Here is a 22,443-nt window from a genome sequence, read left to right as displayed (position 1 = left end):
GCTTTCGGCACCTAACCTTTATACCTTTCAGGAAATCTAGACTGCCCCTATTTGACTGACTGTACATTTGTCCTTTAGATTGTAAGCTCCTTTGAGCAGGGACTGTCCTTCTATGTTAAATTGTACAGCGCTGTGTAACCCTAGTAGCGCTTTAGAAATGTCAAGTAGTAGTAGTAGTAGCCTGTGTGGGATAATGTAGGATGCAAATGTCATAAATAAATTAAATAAATCTGCTAATGCTTTGTGTAGTTCTTAGAACATGAGTCCAACTCAAGTAATTAGTAGGTCAGTATGCGTGCAGCAAGACAGGAAAACCCCTTCCGGTTTCAGGCCACTGTCATAGTAACAGAGCATTCCAGATCCACAGTAGATAAAGACTTCTAAGCACATCTTTGAAGTCCCCTGTTTACTGTGGGGCTGATGCAGAAAGTTTCCCCATGGGTTTTTTTTCACAGTTTTACTGCAGAATAGCAATGCAGGAAGGGTTGCAGCACAGGTCTTAACTTGTGCAGAAACCCTGACTGCACACACTGCATTAAAATTAATGCAAATGCGATGCATTTGCTATCCCATGGCATGCAAACTTAAAAAAAAAATGTTTTGGCCAACTGTCCACTGCAGGAAAAATTAAGCCAGGGTCCAGGGCAATGTAGAAGGGGTTGGTTGAGAGGAGTGTGCAGGGGCAACCTAACCATTAAGCCACCCCGCCCACTCCTTCTTTCAGGAATGGCATCTCCCCCCTTCCTTCCTCTACCCCTTTCCCCAATTTTATCTTCTTTTTGCGGTTTTTTAAAAGCCAGCAGTAGCAACAATTCCCATATACTGCCCTGCCACCAGCATCCGCCTCTTCCCTTTACTGCAGCCGCCTCTCTGATGTAACTTCCTGATGTGCCTGGCTTTTTTCCCTAGCCCCACAGACCTGTAGTTTTAACCCAGTCCTTGAGGCGCACCCAGCCAGTTGAGTTTTTAGGATATCCACAATGACTATGCATGACATGGATTTGCATCCCAAGAATGCAGTGCACCAGACTGGCTGAGTGTGTCCGGAGGACTGGGCTGAGAAGCACTGCTTCTATAATGGTGCTGAAAACAAATGGAAATGAACATTTTTTGGCTCATTTAAAGAGGAATGAACCAAAGATGGTGTCATTCATCCAGTTTTGTTAATTTTCAAACAAATTAGATCCTAGTACACACACCACATGTATATAAACACATACACATTCCATGGCCTTCCAAAGTTATATACACTTACATCCTTGAATTCCCCGGTTGCTATGTTAATACCCAGTGTACCTGAATGTAACTCACCTTGAGCTACTACTGAAAAGGTGTGAGTAAAATTTAAATAAGGATTCATGCATATACAGCTGTATGAAGGGAAGCTCAGAGAAATTTTGAAAGAAATAGTTCTTTACCAACAGTGTGGTGAATGTCTGAAACAGCTTTTCAGTGAAGGAGCTAGTAAGAACAAATTCATGCATTTCCATTACAATTATTTGATAAACTAGATGCAGAAGTAAAGTGAGAAGGATACAAAGATCAGTAGTAGTAAAGAAGAGAGATGAATGAGATGAGAATGAAGTAGGAAGCAGCAGGGGACTTCAAAGTTTTTTATCTACCAACAATGTCTCTTATGACAGTGGACTGAAACAGGAAGGGGTTTTCCTGTCTCTCTGCACAGTTCTCTTCCTGCAACAACACATAGTGACCTTACTATTTACGTGAGTTGGCCTCATGTTCCAACAAATACGCAGAAAGTGTTACCACATGCCTCCATGTTACCAGCTCCAGATTAAGCCAGTCCTGCTTTTCCTCTTTCGCATGAGCAGAGAAATAATCCAGTTGTTGTTGTTGTTGTTGTTGTTGTTTTTTAAGAAAAATTATATTTAAAAACTTGCATGCATAACTTGGACTGATTGAGCATGCCCGAGGTGTCCCTTGATAACCTTTGACTGCCCACCAACAATGAACTGCTTACATTTTTTTTCTTTTTTTTTTTTTAAGCACAACTTACAGATGCTTCATGGAAGTGTGGCAATATTTTTAAATAAATCCAAATTGTTGCCAATTAATGCCAATAAATTGATTGTTAGTGTCCGATTATTGGCACTAATTGGCTTGTTACTCAATTAAATTGCATACGCCCACATAGAATCCAGGGGATGGTGCTTAATTTAGGTGACCTGTTATAGAATGAGGCAGGGGCGTAGCCAGACAACAGATTTTGTGTGGGCCAGGGCAAGAAGTGGGTGGGCACCAAGTGTTCTCCCCTCCACTGCCAACAAAATATCTCAGCTGGCGGGAAAACGCTTTTTCCACCTTGGCAGTCTGCAGCAGGCATGTGCTGAAAACTGAGCATGTGCAGGTGCCGGTATCGTGGGGAGTAGCGTTTTCGTTACCATCAGGGGGAAGTCTTCAGCTGGCGGAGCTTGGGATCGCCACCAGCTACTGCTAAATGTGTGCTACTGTTGGGTGGGCCTGAGCCCTAAGTGGGCAGGCCCCAGCCCACCCAGGCCCACCTGTGACTACGCCACTTGAATGAGGGGGTTTGTCTCTCATTGCTTCACTCTCTGAGGCAAGACCCTTTACACTGAAATTCAGATTGTCATATAGCATCCTAATGTAAAACAACATATAAATGCCACTTTTTAAATATATGTTTATTAAAGAAGAGATTGACAATAGAATGACAAATTAACAATTACGTTGTCTCCTTCAGATTCCCTCCCATCCTACCACCCCTTCCCCTCCCCACTCACAACTAAAAAGACTCACCCCTCCTCACCCCCACCCCAGACCTACCTTCATCCCTGGGAGATCCCTAGTGTCCAGCGGAATGGGGCAGGATTGGTCCCCTTTCTGCTCCTGTCCATCAGTTCCAGGTCTCAAATTGATGATGCTGACCCCTAGCAGCAATCTTGCAGTACTACCGCTAGGAGCTCAGTCTTCCATTTGGAAGGCTAGGGGTTAGCGCTGCCAGTATCCAACATCCTTTTTCTGGGAACATGTATAGGCCAGAACATGCGCTCAACTCAGCAACTGTCTAAAAGAAAGGAATTGGTTAGATCCAATCTAGATTCAGACCTGGTTATTCAATAGAGACAGTTCTTGTATCCCTAACAGTCGATCTCCACAGAAACTGTGAGAGCGGATCCGTCATTGCCTCAGGTACAAAATAAGTACCTGTATATAATATGTAAACCGCTTTGATTGTAACCACAGAAAGGCGGTATATTAAGTCCCATCCTACCCCACTTTGATACTAGTGCTGCTGTACTGTAACACTGTGGACCACAATAACATGCTTGCTTAACTGGCAAAAACAGGTACCAGTGGCAGGCATATTTGTGTGGTTCAAATCCTATTAGAAAAACAACAGTGATTTCTGTTCAGCAATACCATGTCATCACTAACCTCATTTATTTAATATGTAACTCAAGCCTCCAGCTGAGCTGGTTTGATCGATAGACTCCAAATTCTACATCTACGCCAATGATGTACATTTACTCAAACCTGCTGAACCACATCTGTCTACAGATTTGAGTAAACTGACTGCCTAGCTACAGCAACTCAGGAATGGGCAACAAAACATAAATAAACTCGGTCTGAAGACATTAGCAAAACAGAGATTCAGTGGTTTCCTAGCATGAGCAGTCAGGTGCCTAATATATCAAAATCCCTTTTGGGAACTTTGAACTCCTCCTAATATCACAGGTCATGAATCCCAGGATACTATGTTTATGTTTGTTAAAATATTTGATTGATATCCTGCCATTTCTGCACATAGGACATAGCGGCTAACAAATTTAAAAACAAGCAAGATACAAGGAAAAGAATGCCAATTCTCATAGGAGAGAGGGGGATCCAAGCACTCTGAGCTTAACATATGAAACTAAGGGTACAATCACACAGAGACATTCAGAAAGAAATAGAAACAGCCATACAATGGAAGGGCCTAAAACCACACAGTTCTACTAGACTCATCAGTTAGTTTGACCTCAAAAGTTCAGCAACTTTTAAAAACAGCTTCTGACCTTTGTGGCAACTACGAAATCTCTCTCCATATACCAAGAAGGTGAGTCTGATCATAGTAATGCATGCTGTGATAATCTCATTCCTATACTACTGTAATGCTCTGTGCGCTGGTCTGACCACAAAGAGTGTTCTTCTGCTTTAATTAAGGGTTGCATCACACCTTTCCTGCCCAGTGGTGTTCCGACCCTAGCTGACACCCGGGGCGGATCGCCGATGCGCCCCCCCCCCGGGTGCAGCGCGCCCCCCCCAGTGAAATGACACCTCCCCCCCCCCCGGCGAAATGACACCCCCCCGGGTGCACGCCGCTGGGGGGGAGGTGCCGCGGCACGCGCCTGTTGCCCTGTCTCCGAGTTTGCAATTCGCATGTGTTCGCTGCTCCCTCTGAGTCTGCCCCGGAACAGGAAGTAACCTGTTCTGGGGCAGACTCAGAGGGAGCAGTGAACACATGCAAATTGCAAACTCGGAGACAGGGCAACAGGCGCGCGCCACGGCACCCCCCCAGCGGCGTGCACCCGGGGCGGACCGCCCCACCGCCCCCCCTTGGTACGCCACTGTTCCTGCCAAAACTCCCCTCCCCTGAAGTAATGATATTTATATTTATTTATTGCATTTGTATCCCACATTTTCCCACCTATTTGCAGGCTCAATGTGGCTTACATAGTACCATGCTGGCGATCGACAGTTCCGGTATGACAAATACATAGTGTTATCATGGTAAAGATCATGTGTGACAGACACATTATGGAATAGGAAAGGAGAAGAGTTATGTTATGTCCATTTTGAGTGTTATATTCGTTGTGTTGCAGGGTTTAAGCATTTAAGTTGGATCATTCGGGTATGCCTTTTTCAAGAGGTAAGTTTTCAGTGACTTCCGGAAGTTTAATAGGTCTTGCGTTGTTTTCACGGCGTTTGGTAGAGCGTTCCATAGTTGCATGCTTATATAGGAGAAGCTGGATGCATAGGTTGATTTGTATTTGAGACCTTTGCAACTTGGGTGGTGGAGATTTAGGTATGTGCGTGTTAATCTCGTTATGTTTCTGGTTGGTAAGTCAATGAGGTCTGTCATGTATCCTGGGTAATCGCCGTAGATGATTTTATGAACCAAAGTGCAGATTTTGAACACAATACGTTCTTTGATTGGGAGCCAATGCAGTTTTTCTCGTAGGGGTTTGGCGCTTTCGAATCTCGTTTTTCCCAATATAAGCCTGGCTGCGGTGTTTTGAGCTGTTTGGAGTTTCTTTATGATTAGTTCTTTGCATCCCGCATAGATTCCATTACAGTAGTCTAGGTGGCTTAGTACCATTGATTGTACCAAGTTGTGGAATATTTCCCTTGGGAAGAAAGGTTTTATTCTTTTGAGTTTCCACATTGAGTGGAACATTTTCTTTGTTGTAGATTTCACTTGGCTTTCTAGCATGAGGTTTTGATCGATTATAACTCCGAGAATTTTCAGGCTGTCTGAAACAAGAAGGGTGTAGTCTGGGATGTTTATATAGGTGGGTTTGTTCATGTTGTATTGGGATGAGAGGGTGAGACAGTGTGTTTTATCTGTGTTAAGTTTTAGTTGGAATGCATCCGCCCATGAGTTCGTGATTTTCAGGCTGAGTTTGATTTCTTTGGTGATTTCTGTTAGTTTATGTTTGTAAGGGATGTATATCGTGACATCGTCTGCGTAGATGTAGGGGTTAAGGCCTTGGTTGGCTAGGGATTTGGTTTAGTGGGGTCATCATTAGGTTGAAGAGGATCGGCGATAGTGGTGATCCTTGGGGTACTCCACAGTCTGATTTCCATGGTGATGATATGTTCAAGTGCGATTTCACTTGATATGTTCTAGTGGTTAAGAAACCCTTAATCCAGCTTAGTACATTTCCGCCAATCCCGAAGTATTCTAGGATGTATAGTAGTATTTTGTGGTTTACCATGTCGAACGCACTAGACATGTCGAATTGTAGGAGAAGTATGCTTTTGCAATTTCTTGTTTGAATTTGGTAGGAGAGTTACTAGTACTGTTTCGGTGCTGTGGTTGGAGCGAAATCCTGATTGTGATTCGTCTAGTATAGAGAATTTGTTTAAGTAATCGGTGAGTTGTTTGGTTACCATGCTTTCTGTCAGTTTGAGTACCAGTGGGATAGATATACGATCTAGGGAGGCATTCAGGAGTGTCCTCCTTGTCCTGCTGTCATCTTGAAAAATAGCAGCGCCTCACACATAGCGGTGTGCACTAATGCATCACTAGGGGTCAGTCTGACAAATAAGGCAATGCTTTAAAGGCACCACTAGGGGTCAGGTACCACCATTTTACAAGACAGCAGCAGTGAGAGAAGGACACCGCTGGAGGCATTCCTAGACCAGGAAAGTATAATTGATGTATGTGTGTGTAGAAGGGGGGGGGGGGGGGGGAGAAGGTTAATGTAGCTGCATCAGAGACTTGTTCAGGGCCTGACTAGGCCAGGTGCCTGGGCCAGGGGTGCCCTGAACCAGATAACCTCAGGGTGGGATCAATTATCATGCCCACTTGGGCCATGAGTCCTCTGAGGTGAAGTGCTGCATTTCACCTCAGATAATGCTGCTGCTTCTCTGTAGGCTCTTTACTTTAGCCTTGCGCTGAAGTAAAGATCCTTTCTTAAAGGAAAAGTTAAAAAACATGGACTAAATTTCAGCACAGTTTTTTACATCAGGCGCAATTCCTGATTCAGTGGGTCTGCACGCAATTTTCATGTAGACCATGCTGTCCTTTAGCACAATAGTTTTACTGTGGATTTTTCCACCTTTACTGCATCAGGAGTAAGGACAGCACAAGAAAATCAAAAGTAAACTACTGTCCTAATGGATAGTGAGGCTTATTATATCTGGGCCATTGTGAGCATCATATTTCTATTATTTGAATGTTCTACTGTGCTACCTTGTGTGCTGAGCTCCCCCCCCCCCAAAAAAAAAAATAACTCACTACCCACAACTGTACACCACTACCATAGCCCTTATGGTGAAGGGGGAGGGGCACCTAGATGTGGGTACAGTGGGTTTCTGATGGGTTTTGGAGGGCTCACATTTATCACCACAAGTGTAACAGGTGGGGGGGGGGGATGGGCCTGGTCCGCCTGTCTGAAGTACACTGCATCCACTAAAACCCTCTTATTTTATCATCCTCACTTTAATATTCCCTTATCTCTTGTTTGTCCTGTTTGTCTGTCCTAATTAGAATGTAAGCTCTGTCGAGCAGGGGCTGTCTCTTCAAGTTCAAGTGTACAGCGCTGTGTACGCATAGTAGCGCTATAGAAATGATAAGAAGTAGTAGTAATATTTTAATGTGCACTTTACTGATACTCCATCATATTATTGCTATTACAAACATTTAGTTTGGCTATTTCCAAGTTTACCTCACTGTTCTAATTGTGTAATATGCTGATATTTGGTCATTCAGTTACTGCAGTTAAAGTTGCCATTAGGACCCACAGGAAGTACTGGACAAAACTAGTGGCTTGTGGAAGGAAGGGCATAACTACATTAGAGAATTGGAGTGGGGGGGAGAGATGCTAGACCGCAGCTGGGAGGGTGAGAAGGAGTTGGCAAGGGGGACATGATGCTGGGGGTCCGGGGTGCCATTTCATCCCTGCCTCAGGCGGCATATTGCCTTGGGCTGCCTCTATGATGAATGCCTGACGCAGGAATAAATAGATACCTAAAACCTGTAGCTCCAGCTTAGCAGTCAGATCACTTGCCCAAAATAAAGTGGCATCTGATTTGTGCTATTGGTTATTAGCTATAAAATTTGCTACTTTAGTTTGCTAGTACGTATGAAATTCCTCGTTTATGTGTAGGTAGGATGGGAAATGCCAAAGTCTGCTCTCCAGATCACCGTTGGAGATAGCTAGTGGACCAATGTATGCTTTGAGAACCTGAGAAGACATAGTTTGTGAAATTAAGATATAATCAATCTGAGATAATGTACCATGAGGCCTAGACAAGTGAGTATAATCTCGGACTCCAGGATTTAATACAAGCCAGGGGTCTACTAACATCAAAGAAGAGCAAAGAAAAGGTAACCCTTTAGATAAACCTAAATCCACTCCACCCTGAGAATGAGCCAACCGGATATCCATGACCTGATTAAAATCTCCTGTTATTACCAAAGGTAAGGACAAATGTTGTAACCCCAACACCATGAAAGATTTGAAAAATGTGTGTTCATAGTTATTGGTTGTATATACTGTTAAAAGATAAAACTCTTGGGTCTGCCATCTCACCTTTAATAGCTAAATACGTCCATATTGGTCGCATTTGACAAACTGAATCAAGCCTTGTAGGCGTTTCTTAACAAGTACTGCCACTCCCGCTTTTCTGTGATTAGTGGAAGAATAAAACATTTCACCCACCTATCCCCTTATCAGCTTCTGATGCTCCTGATCTGTGAGTTTTGTCTCTTGTAAACATACTATGTCTGCCTCTTGTCATTTCAAGTGTGCTAAGATTTTGCTTCTTTTAATGGGTGACGTAATGCCTCCCACATTCCATGAAAGGAGCCTCAGTCTAGGACCCCTCATCAAAGGTAAATATGTATGTGAAGTTGTGGTCTAGACTTAAAGCTTCACACCCCGAATGCCCAGCCCTCACCCGAGGCAGTGACATACACAGCAGAATCCCAAACAACAGGTAAACTATACCACGAATGGCTGACTAAACATAATAGAGTAAGAATTATCTTGTCAGAGAGCTAATCCCCCCCCCTGAACTAAACTCCCCCAACTAAATTACAATGCATCTCCCCCCAAAGCTTCATAGGGAAAAGGTGCTGGTCACATGTTCTATGCCTGGAGGCCCCCCTCCCTATACCACCCCAAGCTGTTAATTATCAACTTTAAATCGTTTTAAGAACAAGACTTTTACATTATTTTCCCATGTTATCTCACACCAGGAATAAGTAGGGGCAAGAAGATGTCCTTGCCATAAAACTTACAACCCAACTGGTTTATATTTAGAAGGTTGCAGGGTCCTATGTCTTCCTTCAGGTTGGATCTAAGGTGTATTTCATGTAGTAGACTCTTGGTGATTAATCCATTGAGCTGCTTTCTTGTCATCCTCAAAAAAACAGCCATTGTCCTTCAAATATATTTTCAAGATGGCAGGGTAAATCAACATGAGTCAAACACTGCGCTCGCAAAGTTTTGCACAAAGTGGGGTAAAGAGTCTGTGTTTCTCCACTAATGCGGTGGAGAAGTCTTGGAAGATTTTGATCAGAAGATCTTCATATTTGATGTCTGCACATTTGCATTTGTAATGGAGCAAAATGTCTGCTTTTTTGAGGGTATAAATGAAATTGCGCAATAATCGAGCAAGGCCTATAGTCACCTTCACATTTGAGGCCTACATGATGCACTCTCTCCAACCGTATTTGGCTTTCTGCTGCTACATGGGGAACTATGTCCATGAGCCACTTTGAGAGAGTATCCATTACCACTGAATCCACTATTGTTTCCGGAAATCCAATGAAATGTAAATTATCTCTCTGTGCACGATTTTCAAGATCTTCCAACTTCGCAGATTGCTGTCTGACTAAGCATGTTAGAGATTCCAGGTCCTGTTCCGCATGCTGTGTATGGTCTTCTAGGTCTGACACCCGCACTTCCATTTCTCCTGTGTGCGTCGCAACCTATTGGATCACGCTTTGTATGCTCAACACTTGTTCTGAAAGTGTAACAAATTGGGAATCTAAAGCGTGTACCACTGATTCTGTTATTTCAGCCATTAGTGTTTTGCCCAACAGCCAAGGGAAACAGGAGGGAGGATCCACCATCTTTTCCTCTCCCGACTTCCCTCTGTCGGCAACTTTCCTCCTCTCCCAACTTCCCTCTGTTGGCGCCTTTCCTCTGCAGTTTTGCAGCCATCCGGACACCCAATTTAGCCAGATATTTGTCCATATAATACCCTCACTTTGAAATATACACAGATAAGGTTACTGGCACTTTTATTCCATTCATATGGTGTGGGACAAAAGGGGCCTCTGAGCAGCTCAGGCTAGCACAACCCAACTCATCACCTCATCATGTGACCATATACTACTTTTTTAAAATTGAACTAACAATCCATATAGGCTATAACTTTGTCACCATTCACGCATATAAGATAGATCTTTTATTTAGTTGGCTTAAGTTATAGTAAAAAATATATATATATAAATCCCAAAATCCACTAGTAAATCAATCAATACAAACTTATCCAAGCTGGGGAGATAGAGTCAAACAAACATCTCCTTACTGAGTACACAATGTGGAGAATTTTATAATATAATGAAACAAAGAAGACCCTCAGAAATTCAACTCACCCATGCAGCTGGTGAACAATTGGCTGCTATAGAGGGTGGATAAGTATTTTTCATTCACTGGGTCTTCACACTGTTCGAACTGGGCCCTTAACTTAGCTGTACCACCAGCAGCAGTGTGCACAAGCCAATTCAATCATTCTTCTAAACACTGTGAACTCTCAATTAACTACTAAACATTCTCACACCAGGTGGCCTCTGATGCTGCTGGCACATGGATGTGTCAGTGTGCCATAAATCTTCTTGGTGTGAGCTCAAGGAGGTTAGATTGAGAACAGGAGACAGTATGAGCCTATCTAGCCCATTATCCCCTGGATTCTATATAGCGCACCTACAGATCCACGTCAAAATCGGCATGGATTCTATAACAATATGTGCAACTCAATTGGCTTAATAAGCTAATGAGCACTGATAACAGTACTTAAATAGCAATAATTAACACTAGTTGGCACTGATTAGAATTTAGGTGCACAACTCAATAAGCGTATTCTGTAATTATGGGCACCAAATTTCTAATGTGCACAGGCAAAAAGGGGCATGGTTATGGGCAGACAAATGGGCGTTTCGTGGGCATTCTGAAATTTACGTGCCTACTTAAACAATATGGCCCAGTGCGCCTAAATCTACATGCCAGAATTTATGCCATGTTTTAATTGGTGCAAATGGATGTGCATAGATTTAGGCGCTGAAATATCAACTAAGCGTATTCTATAATCAGTGCCTAAATCTAGGTGCCAAATATTGAATAGGCTTAGTTGGCACTGATTTCAACACCAGTTGTTTTAGGTGCCATATATAGAATCTCCCCCTATATGGACTGAAGCCAGTAGGCAGAGCATGCTGGCAGTAGGCGGAGATTGCTACCATTTTAGCTCACCCAAAACAATATCAAATGCTATTGAAACCAATAGCAAAAGATTATTAGAAATAATAGACTGTAAAAAGTCAAAAGCTGTTCCAGTGGGTTAAAAGATGGAGGACAAAAGTTTTTTTTGTTTTTTTACTTATTTGACAGATTTTTAATTTATTTGAATGCTTCCCCTATGTAGATATAAATATCATGAAATAAAAATTGAATATCACTAAAACAGCTTAAAAAGTATTGTAGCTGGTAGCAGCAGCAGTTATAAACTCTGTATTTTGTGCTAATTTTTCTACATTGTTCTATACAATATGGCCAATTTCCAGTGAGGATATCCTGTTTCCTGCTGGGTTCATCTTAACTGTTGTTGTAATCTGCCTCAGGAAGCCTGGTGTTATAAAAATGGAATATATTGAAATTAAATTGAAGTAAAATTAAACTCTCCATTCATTAGGGCTGTGAGAGTGCAGGTGAAAGGGGATCCGGGAAGGCACAAAGAAAGGGGTACAGAGAGCCGGGGAATCCCAACAGGGCAGATTTCATGTGCACAACACCCACATCCAGAAAGCTGGGCTACCGGAGGCAGAGAGATTGGCTGGGTTAAGGAAGAAGGGGAGGAACTACCAGTCCCAGAATCCTTCTCTTCCCCACCTGCTGTGCTAGGGGAGGAGATAGAAGATTGGGAAATGGTCTCTGAGGAAGGTGATGAGGGCCAGCTGGAGAGATTGGGGGCGGGGGAAGTTGGAGAGGAGGATAAAATAGAGATTACTGAAGGGCTAGGGGAGGAACAAATGGAGATTGGAGCTCTGGCTCAAACCCAAAAAGCTGCTGTAAGAGGGTGGCTAGCTGTACCTTGGAGAGATTGGTGGAAGACCGGAGGAGAGAGGCTAAGGCACTGGGGGAAATCTCTACTAAAGAGGAAACAGGTGCAGCCTGTGGGTGAGAAAGAGAGCTGGGCACAATTGAAACCCCAGCCTGAACCAGGTGGGAATAAAGCTGTGTAACCGTGCTATAAGAAGGTGCAAGAAAGACTGTGTAAACTGTTTCATACTAAAAAGGTCTGGGCTGCAACCTACCAAGCTATTGGGTTTTTCCCTCTGATAAGGTACTGTTCCCTAAGTGAAGTAATCTGAGCTAAAGTAAAGTTATATGGACTGTTTTTGAACCTGAGTTTGAAGTTATATGGACTGTTTTGAGCCTGAAAATGACTGTGTTGAGCCTGAATTGTGCTCTGGGCTGCTAGCCTAAACAACCTGGAGTGAAGGGTGTTTTGTTGATTTGAAGCAAGAAAATAAAAGCTCTTACTTATAAACATTGGGCTTTGAATGTGCCTCTGTGAAAGGAACGGAGGGAGGAGGAAGTCCTGGGAGTTCACAGGGCCTGGAGCCAAGGCTCAGAGGAGCCAGATTGCTGTGGAGTGAAGGCAACAGTCGTGTGGAGGAAGAGGCAGCTAAGCAGGGTCAAGCCCAGCTGGGTCCTGGATGGGTGACCCAGCTACAGGGCACAAGGAATCACATCTTTAAGTTATCTGTTTTGTGGAAGTGTAAATTTTAGATACACAGATGGATTATTCTGTTTTGAGCATGTGTGGAGGAGTAGCCTAGTGGTTAGTGCAGTGGACTTTGATCCTGGGGAACTGAGTTTAATTCCCACTGCAGCTCCTTGTGACTCTGGGCAAGTCACTTAACCCTCCATTGCCCCTGGTACAAAATAAGTACCTGAGTATATGTAAACCACTTTGAATGTAGTTGCAAAAACCTCAGAAAGGTGGTATATCAAGTCCCATTTCCCTTTCCCTTTCCCCTTCAGGGACAAGTGGTTTTATAAATCAAAATAAATATTTTGTTTCATGCAGATCTCTTTTGTTTAAACATAACTGAGTGGCTCTAAGCCCCTAATGCAGTCCATTAGTTTTCTTATATTTTGTTCTTGTGATGACTTATACTGTGCCAAAACTGAAAACTCTTATCTTTTCTATCTGGTTGTTAATAAAAGGAGCTCATTGTGAACACTATCCACCCTAACAGGTTGTTATGTGGCTGTACACAAGGAATTGTGATATTGAATAAATATGTTTTTGTTCCTAGTCAAGCATCCAAAGGTTATATAATCCTTTCAAGAAAGCCAGTTAATTGTTTAACTTATTAGATAGTCCCATTTTCAATACAAGAGCCCAGCTAAGGAACAGGTTATTTTGAGTTGGTCTTCACTGGATCAAACTTGCTTGCCATCACCATCCAGCTAGATAGGCAGTGTCTTAAAAGATGGAGGATAAAGGATTTTTTTTTACATTTATATCACACATTATACCAAACAAACTCGGGTTCAATGTGGCTTACATTTGAAAATACAGTAAGACAGAATAATAGAATTCAGTTATATCATGGGAGCAAGTAGATGGATATGTCTGAAACATTTAACAAAGTTGAGATTAGCATATATACCCAACTGGTGATTTAAAAGTCTGTCCTTTAATGATGCCGCATGTTCAGAAATCATAGCCATAAGTATAGATAGTTATTCGAATATTATCACATGCACACACCAGAACAGGCTTCTATACACATACTGCAAAAGTAAACAACAACTTATACAGAGTACATACAAAACTTAATTTTTATTTTCTCATATCTATCTTCCAAAATTCTAGACAGCAGATGTACAGATCAGTAGGACCCAAAGCAGTCCAAAACAAGTAAAGTCAGAAACAGCACAATTTTATACCTAATTGTTCAACCACCCTTAAGATTCACCCTTAAAAAGGAAAGCCAATTGCATGTAAGGACTGGATAAATGGATTAAAACAAAGTTGAAAGCAAATGCCCTTAATATGCAATAATTGTTAGCAATAACATCCCTCTTCTGACCAAAACTAATGGAAAATAGAGTGACCTCCCAACTCAATGAATTTATACAAAAATTCTCCATACTACATGAGTCACAATCGGGTTTTCGACTTGCACACAGCACAGAAACAGTACTTCTTACCCTAATATCCAAGTTCAAACAAGAAATTTCAATTGGAAACAACATACTTCTGCAGTTCGACCTATCCAGCGCATTTGACATGGTAAACCACGATATTCTTACAAAACTGCTGGACAAACTAGGGATCGGCGGCAACATCATTAAATGGATAAAAAGTTTCATCACCACCAGATCCTACCAAGTCAAATCAACCACATCAATCTCGTCTGCGTGGTTATCAAAATGCGGAGTTCCCCAAGGAGTGCCTCTATCCCTGATCCTCTTCAATCTTATGATGATTCCTCTGGCCAAATCCCTATCCAAATCTGGTCTAAACTCCCTCTTCTACGCAGATGACGTCACCATTTTCATCCCTTTCCAATCCAACCTAGCAGAAATCTCTGATAAAATAATCACTGGCATGAACATCCTAGCCTCCTGGGCTAACGCTTTCAAGATGAAAATGAATAAAGGAAAAACTCAATGCTTAATCCTCTCATCACAACACTCTACTCTACTCCCAAATACCCTGACCACCCCCGATATCACAATCCCAATATCCAACAATCTAAAAATCCTAGGAGTAACTTTAGACAACCACCTAACTCTAGAAACTCATGCAAAAACCATTACGAAGAAGATGTTCAACATGATGTGGGTACTGAAAAGAGTGAAACCATTCCTCCCCACAAAAACATTCCGCAATGTGGTACAATCCACTGTACTCACCCATGCTAACTACTGCAACAGCAGCTTCATTGGATGTAAAACCCAAATCCTGAAAAAACTCCAAACCGCCCAAAACACGGCAGCCAGACTCATCTTTGGAAAATCACGATTCGAAAGCGCAACATCACTCCGTGAAAAACTCCAAACTTCAAAGTTCACACACTGATCCACAAGATCATCCACGGAGAATCTCCAAGCTACATGAGCAATCTGATCGACCTTCCAGGCAGGAATGGGTCCAAATCTTCTCGAACATATCTCAACCTTCATCTTCCCACGTGCAAAGATCTCAAATACAAAACCTACTATGCATCCAACTTCTCCGTTATAGGTAGCCAACTCTGGAATGCCATATCATAGTAACATAGTAGATGACGGCAGAAAAAGACCTGCACGGTCCATCCAGTCTGCCCAACAAGACAAACATATGTGTATACCATACCTTGATTTGTACCTGCCTTATTCAGGGCACAGACCGTACAAGTCTGCCCAGCAATACTTCCCGCCTCCCATATCAAGATTCATCCGAATAACCAACGAACATCTACCCTTCCGAAAGCTGCTGAAAACCTACCTCTTCAAACAAGTCTACCCAAACGACCCGAATTAATTAACAAACCTAATCCACACCACTAACAGCACCTATACCTCTATCCCCCCTCCACATCTCTTCCTCTTGTCCTACACTATATAACCACACCATAACCCTTCTATCCTTCAAATGTGTTATTTCTGTGATACTCTGTAACCCATAATTTGTAAGCCGCACTGAACCTGCTATCGAGCGGGAAAAAGCAGGGTATAAATGCAATAAATAAATAAATATTCACATAGCAAGCAGCCGGCACCAACAAATTTGTTTTCCACTGAGAATTAACTTTGTATGAACTTGGCAGCTAATAGTGTGCTGAACTGGATAATTTGGGCACATTTAGACTGACTCAGAACAAAACTTCTGCATGAAGGAAGCCCTTCCCTCATTATGCAATACCCTCCTGTGAAATAGTAATAAAAAAGGTAAGTGCATTTTTATAATATAAGTACATAAGTACATAAGTAATGCCATACTGGGAAAAGACCAAGGGTCCATCGAGCCCAGTATCCTGTCCACGACAGCGGCCAATCCAGGCCAAGGGCACCTGGCAAGCTTCCCAAACGTACAAACATTCTATACATGTTATTCCTGGAATTTTGGATTTTTCCAAGTCCGTTTAGTAGCGGTTTATGGACTTGTCCTTTAGGAATCCGTCCAACCCCTTTTTAAACTCTGCTAAGCTAACCGCCTTCACCACTTTCTCCGGCAATGAATTCCAGAGTTTAATTACACGTTGGGCAAAGAAAAATTTTCTCTGATTTGTTTTAAATTTACTACACTGTAGTTTCATCGCATGCCCCCTAGTCCTAGTATTTTTGGAAAGCGTGAACAGACGCTTCACATCCACCTGTTCCACTCCACTCATTATTTTATATACACAATATCAACCGACTCCCCTTTGTCCACATGTTTGTTCACTCCTTCAAAGAATTGAAGTAAATTGGTCAGGCAAGATTTCCCCACACAAAAGCCCCACACTGCATTCCACAAAACCAAAGGATCAAGTTCCCACATGCCATCTTTTTCTTTTAATGTAGGCACAGGAAAAATAAGATATTAAATGCTCCCAGGTTTCACCCTAATTAATATTAAAAAAACTGTACTTATAAATAATAAGTCTTATTGTTAAGCACCTGATTCTCATAAGGTGATGTCTGTTTTGGTGGCCCTTTACTAGGTGAAAACATCTCTGCACGAATACAGGGAATCCCTATAACTAGCCCCTCCAAATGGTTTACAATTTAGAACTAATTACTACTGTAACCGATAAAACCAATAGTTCCTCTGTGTAGATGCGTATGCTGCACAAGCCGGCATGTTTGAAAATATAAGTGAAATAAAATAAAAATGCAGCAGCTCTCATTGGTTTACTTGTTTCGTTTTGGGTGAATGGGGATGACGGCTGCGCGGAGGAGAGGAAAAGGGGGAGGCTTCTTGACGTCATGCCGTCCCTGTTCTGGATCGATCAAATACGCTCAAGTGCATCAAGTATGGCTGCGCTGCATGATTGATGGGAGGCGGAAGCATTTACTTCCATCCCCGCGGGATTCCCGCCAACCCCGCTCTCTGGCGTCCAGTTCTCCTCTGACGCAACTTCCTGATCAAGGCGGGAGGGATGCCTCAGAGCGAGGGAGAGAAGTTGTGTCGTAGGGGACGGGGCACCGGAGAAGGAAAGCTGTGGGATTGTTGGTGAGCGACCTCAGGTATGAGTTTGACGGGGAGGTGCTGGACCCTGGACAAGGAGGAGAGTGGAATATAGAGGGAGAGAGGAGGTCGGTACCCCAGTCCCTGAATGCGTGTAACTTGGTATCTCTTTGGTGACGAACAGATGCGGTCCGAGTGTGAGAGAGAACTGCCTGCGCGTGAACGATGTATGCAAATTAAAATAAGATAAACTTACTGCCAGGCGTACTGAGCAGTCAACAAACGGGGGAGAAAAAGAGGTACGTTGTCTGTCTCTTGACTGGCTTGTAAGCGCCACGGAGCAGGGACCGTCTGTGGCTCTGCCTAGAGGTTTGGTAGAGCTGATAAGCAGTAGGAGTGTAGAATTTAGGGTGCAAAAGACCCAGCTGTAAAGGCTGTAGCTATTGGAATAATTATACTGCCTTCCTTTATTTACATGATTCATAAACCTACAAGGGCGCTTTGAGTATGAATTTTGGTGATATTGAATTATTTCTTTGGGTTTTATTCTCTGTTTTATTGGACTTTGTACCCCGCTCTACTAATGGCTATGGTTGTCTAAGAGAAAAGTATATTTTATAAAGAAATAAAGTCGGTGACTTTGTGGGAGAACTTCTGCTCGTGATTCATTTCGCCTCCTGTTTATGGTAGTGGCTGTGAAATCTGGGAAATGTGAGTGCCGTGACATCACACAGCTATGAAACTGTACACGAACAGTAAATGTTTGCGTGTTGGGGTGAAAGGAGACATAGAAATATTGTTATTGTTGCATATATGAACAGAAGAATTGGAGCACGAAATTGTTGCTGTTTTTACTTCATGAAGTGATGGCCGACATCCTGTTTATAACAGGGAGGAGCATCCTGTGTTTTTAATACACTATGTACGTTTCAGTAGGGGATTTTTTTATTTTGCTTTGGGGCATTTCTTGCTGCTGATAATTGTGTGTCGGGAAATACATTTTTCTTTATTCCATTGGGATTGGGGGATTTTTGTGTGTGTGGTTTGGAAATGGTATAACATTCTGTGTAGTTTTTGTTGTTTCGTTTTTTGTTTTTCTGACACTTTTCGTATTTCCATAGGTACCACTTTAGTGACATAGTTGTGCTGTACATTTATGGTGTACCCTGACAGTGAAAAAAAATATATACATAAAGATAGGTTATGAAATCTAGCATCAGAAGGCCTGATATTTGAAGGATTTGTGCTACTAACTTTTGAGTTATGCACATGGCCCTAGTACATTTTCAAAGAGGTCAATCTATGAGCTTATCTTGATATTCAAAATTTCACTAAACTAAATTTAGGAGTGTAAAAAGTGGGTGGCATCTGGGGTGGATTTAGGATGGACAAGAAAAGTTAAGAGCTTGACATCAATTTGTAGTACCAGGCTCATAAATCTAAGCAAAATAAATGGCATAACTTTTAGGCTTCTAAATTTAAGATGAATTACTCAAGTTTGCCTGAAAATAGGATAAAAAGCTTGTCTTTGTTTGTTGTTGTCTTGACTCTCAGGCCCTGAGAATATGTGAGACTTTCAAGATACAACCATTAATGCACATTTTGAACTTGAAACATCTGGTACAGAATAGGATTATTTTTGAGAGTGTGTAGCTTGGCAGCAAGACTTTTATTTAGCACTGTATATTGCTAATATAGCCATTAACAGAATGTGATTTCATGTCACTTCATTGTGCTTGTAAGCAGATATCTATTAGAGATTTTAAGGTAAGACTGTTTCTTGGTTGCCACTTGCAATTTTTTTTTCATGTCGCAAAGATTGAGGGTCAGATTATTGTTCATTGTTCAGAGAGTAGCGTCTGTATATTGCTTAGTAGCGAGATGCTGGTGACTTCTTAAATCTGGTAGTCTTTTATGTATAGTTTTCAAGGGTATAAAGAAACAGTTATCTGTGTAAGGTTGTCTGACATCACTTTAAAAATAGTTGATAGGGTTTATGATGGAAATTAAGCCTGAATCTGTGGGCTTAGTTTTTTTTATATATTTGTGTACTCATGGATGTCCCTTGTTAGAAAAATGGAAACCTCTCGTAAGGACTGAAACAATGATGTCAGCATGGTATTTATTTAAATGGTTATCACAAAATTATATGATTGTATATTCTACTCTTTTTGTGCCTTCAGATCTACAGCTAATTGCAGTTGTAAAGATACAAATAATTTGCGTTGCTAGTTAGCTTGTCCCTAAATTGATTTTACTCCTAGCTTTAGAGAAATAAAGTTTAACAGGCAAAAAATAACAAGTGATACCTTTTATTGATCTAACAATGCATTTTTTAAAAATTTGCTTTTGTGATTACATTCATTCCTTGGGTCCAGCAGATCTGACATGTTTTAGGCTTCTGCAGTTATGGCACACTCTGTAGTAGTATTTCAAGTATGGTTTTATTTATACTTGAGCAGTAACATAACGAGGACTTGGATTACATACAGCAGGCAATGTAGTAAAATATAACTTAGGCTTCAGTTAAGACTTTATCTGTCCTAGATGTAGTGCTGGACCTGGATACACAGCAAATCTTCCTTCTTGGTAACAAACCCAGATCACTTGAACAGTACTATTTTTCCACAACACTAGATAGAGTTCAACACTTTCACATTACTTAAAGCTTAGAAAACTGGTTTTAAGAACTCATGGGTCTTTCTTGAATCCAGCAACTTCAGCCTCCCTGAACTATTGATTTGCTGAAAATACTGAGGTGTTCAAGAAACTTCACTTTAAAACCCTGAGGATCAAGTAGGCTTCTCAGGGGTAGGACTGTTGGAACACACCAAGCTGTATTCAAAAGCTGCTTCAACCAGCATTTATCTGAGCCACTCTGCTCTACACAGAGTACCAGCTCCTGATCGAGCAGACCCCCAGATTGGCTAGTGTGCCCTGGCAAGGTCAAAGTAAGAGGTGCCATTGGTAGAAAATAAGTGAATCATAAACAGTTATGGTAGTAAATTAATAACCCCAAGTCCTTATTAAGAACTCCTCCAAAATGTTTGATAATTTTCTTTTAAAAGGTTACGTTCCTGGATTGTTCCAATCACAAGGTCATCGATAAAGTGGTCTGATTCTGATAAAGTTACCTTGCAAGGTGTTGCATTGCTCTTCATTATGATGTGTAATTTTTCCGTGTAAATTTATTATCATCTTTAATTTGTAGCTGTTTTTGCCAATGTAGTGTTCGTCTTCACTGCTTGGAATAATATCTGCTACATTAGTTGGTGAGCATGAATAAATTGTATTATTCTGAATGTTTTTTACCATATAGATAACTGCATGTGGTCTTGTGATATGTGCTGGCATAGTTTACAGTGTGGGAAACTGTAAGGATTTGTACTGTACACTGCTTTCTGAGTTTGCTAGATGCTTGCTTCAGATTAGATTGTTGATGGAAAGCTAGTGTTTGTGGAAAAGGGAAAGTTATTGTCAGTGACACATTCTCCAGGAGTAGTCGCTATGTGTCTCTCCTGATTTTTCTCAGTTTTGTAACTCTGGATTGCATATTACTAAAAAGGGGTACAGTGTATGTATGTGTGTTTTTTTTTATAGCTTAGTAACCGTTCCACTACTAGATTTTATAAGTCAGTCTTAAATATATCCATCTTTTACTTCATTGGGAAATCAATTCAAAAATAATATATTCTTTTTATTATACCGTTGTTTTTTTCTTGTTTCAGTGATCTCTTTACTTGCTAGTCTTGATTGCAACAAACTGCCCTGTTCCTTTACCTACACCAACCAAATGTAAAGCTTATCTGTTATTTGCTGTAGAAAGAAACAAAAATGTGTTGGCTGTCAGCCTGTTTATCATAAAGGAATGGTGAGACTTTTATATTTGAATTTTCCAAATCTGGTTTCTCTTGTTTTTAGGTAGAATGAGATTGACCTATTTCAAGAGAGAAAGAAATATAAGGTGGAGAAAGAAAAGAGAATTATCTGCATTCTTGTGTTCTTTACTTCTGTACATACATACAAGAAACAGTCCTATTCACTAATCAGTTTTATATATAATGAAGATTTGTATAATGGAAGTATGCATCCACAAAGAATACTGTGGCATTTCTTGTTCCACCCCTTTTCCAAGAAATTACATTTAGAGCAGAAGTCCAAACTGCGACCTATTCAGTGGCAGATTAGAACCTTCTCCCAAGACTGTGGGGGCATTTGTTCTTACAGTGGGAATCTTATGGCAGTGTAGCCATATGAATATATATATGTATATACACTTTACAAGGTTTATCAGCGATCAATGGCCAGGGTGTCCAAGCTTGGAAGCAAAAATGAAGTGCAAAAGTTACTGTTTTTTGTTTCCAGCGTTACTACCTGTGTAACGGTCAACTTAAAAGGGTGGTAGGAGGCCCCTTAGCCTTGGACTTTTCTTGGTATATGCGCATTGTGCCATACTGGACTTACAAAGCGTTGTTACCTGGTCTACCAGGGCTCCAAAACTGGTTGTTTAGTCTTTTGGAGTCAGTGACTACAGTTGCTGTGGGTATGGTGAAGGAGCACATGCATTTCTGCTCACTAGCCCTGTGAGGTTACTGCCACCACTGCTACATGCACCACTGTAGGTGGAGCCGTTAAACAGCAGGACCATCATAAGGATGATGAACTTGTATGAATGCATACTCTGTCCTGTCAGTGTCCCAGCAATGTATACTGTCATTCATATTCTGCCATCAGCTGCTGAGATTTAAGAATTTACATTGGGCATGGATGCTTAAAAATACCATCTTGGAAGACCAGACCAGACGTATTCCATGCATTAAAAAATGTGGAAGGAAGTCCAAATGAGAGCTGACATTGTTTAAAAGGTGGAGTGACAAGATTATAGTTAAAAGCACATATTTCAAAATATGAATAAAGGATCCAAATGAGGAAAACAGGAAATAGCATAAGCACTGGCAATTTAGATGCAAAGCATTGATAAGACAAAGAAAATTTGAAAAGAAAGTTGCCATGGTAATTTCAGGTAATTTGAAGCGAGAAACCTGAGGAGTCAGTTGAATCATTAGATTGTCAAGGGATAAGAAGGGCACTCGGGGAGGACAGGGCTACAGCACAGATACTAAAATTATTTTTTTGCTTCAGTTTTTACAGAGGGAGGTATAGGGGGTACTCATGCCAGAAATTATATTTGAAGGTGATGATTCAGAAGAACTGAAACAAATTTCAGTGAACCTGGATATGTCAAATTGATAAATCAGAGTAGCAAATCACTTGGCCCAGATGGTATGTATT

At 41.4% G+C, this 22,443-nt stretch overlaps 1 protein-coding gene across 1 annotated transcript in view; it reads left to right on the top strand.

The window, feature by feature from the left end:
- Positions 1–17,132: 17,132 nt before the first annotated feature.
- The window catches only part of JAK1 (Janus kinase 1), a 212,802-nt gene continuing 207,491 nt past the window's right edge, over positions 17,133–22,443 (top strand). Inside the window, exon 1 of the mRNA XM_030207520.1 lies at positions 17,133–17,210. The gene's annotated coding sequence lies outside the window, so the exon portion shown is untranslated. The remainder of the gene's footprint in view (positions 17,211–22,443) is intronic.

The sequence above is a fragment of the Microcaecilia unicolor genome, chromosome 6, assembly GCF_901765095.1.
Source record: "Microcaecilia unicolor chromosome 6, aMicUni1.1, whole genome shotgun sequence".
Lineage (NCBI taxonomy): Eukaryota > Metazoa > Chordata > Amphibia > Gymnophiona > Siphonopidae > Microcaecilia > Microcaecilia unicolor.
This window is presented reverse-complemented; position numbering and strand designations above follow the sequence as displayed.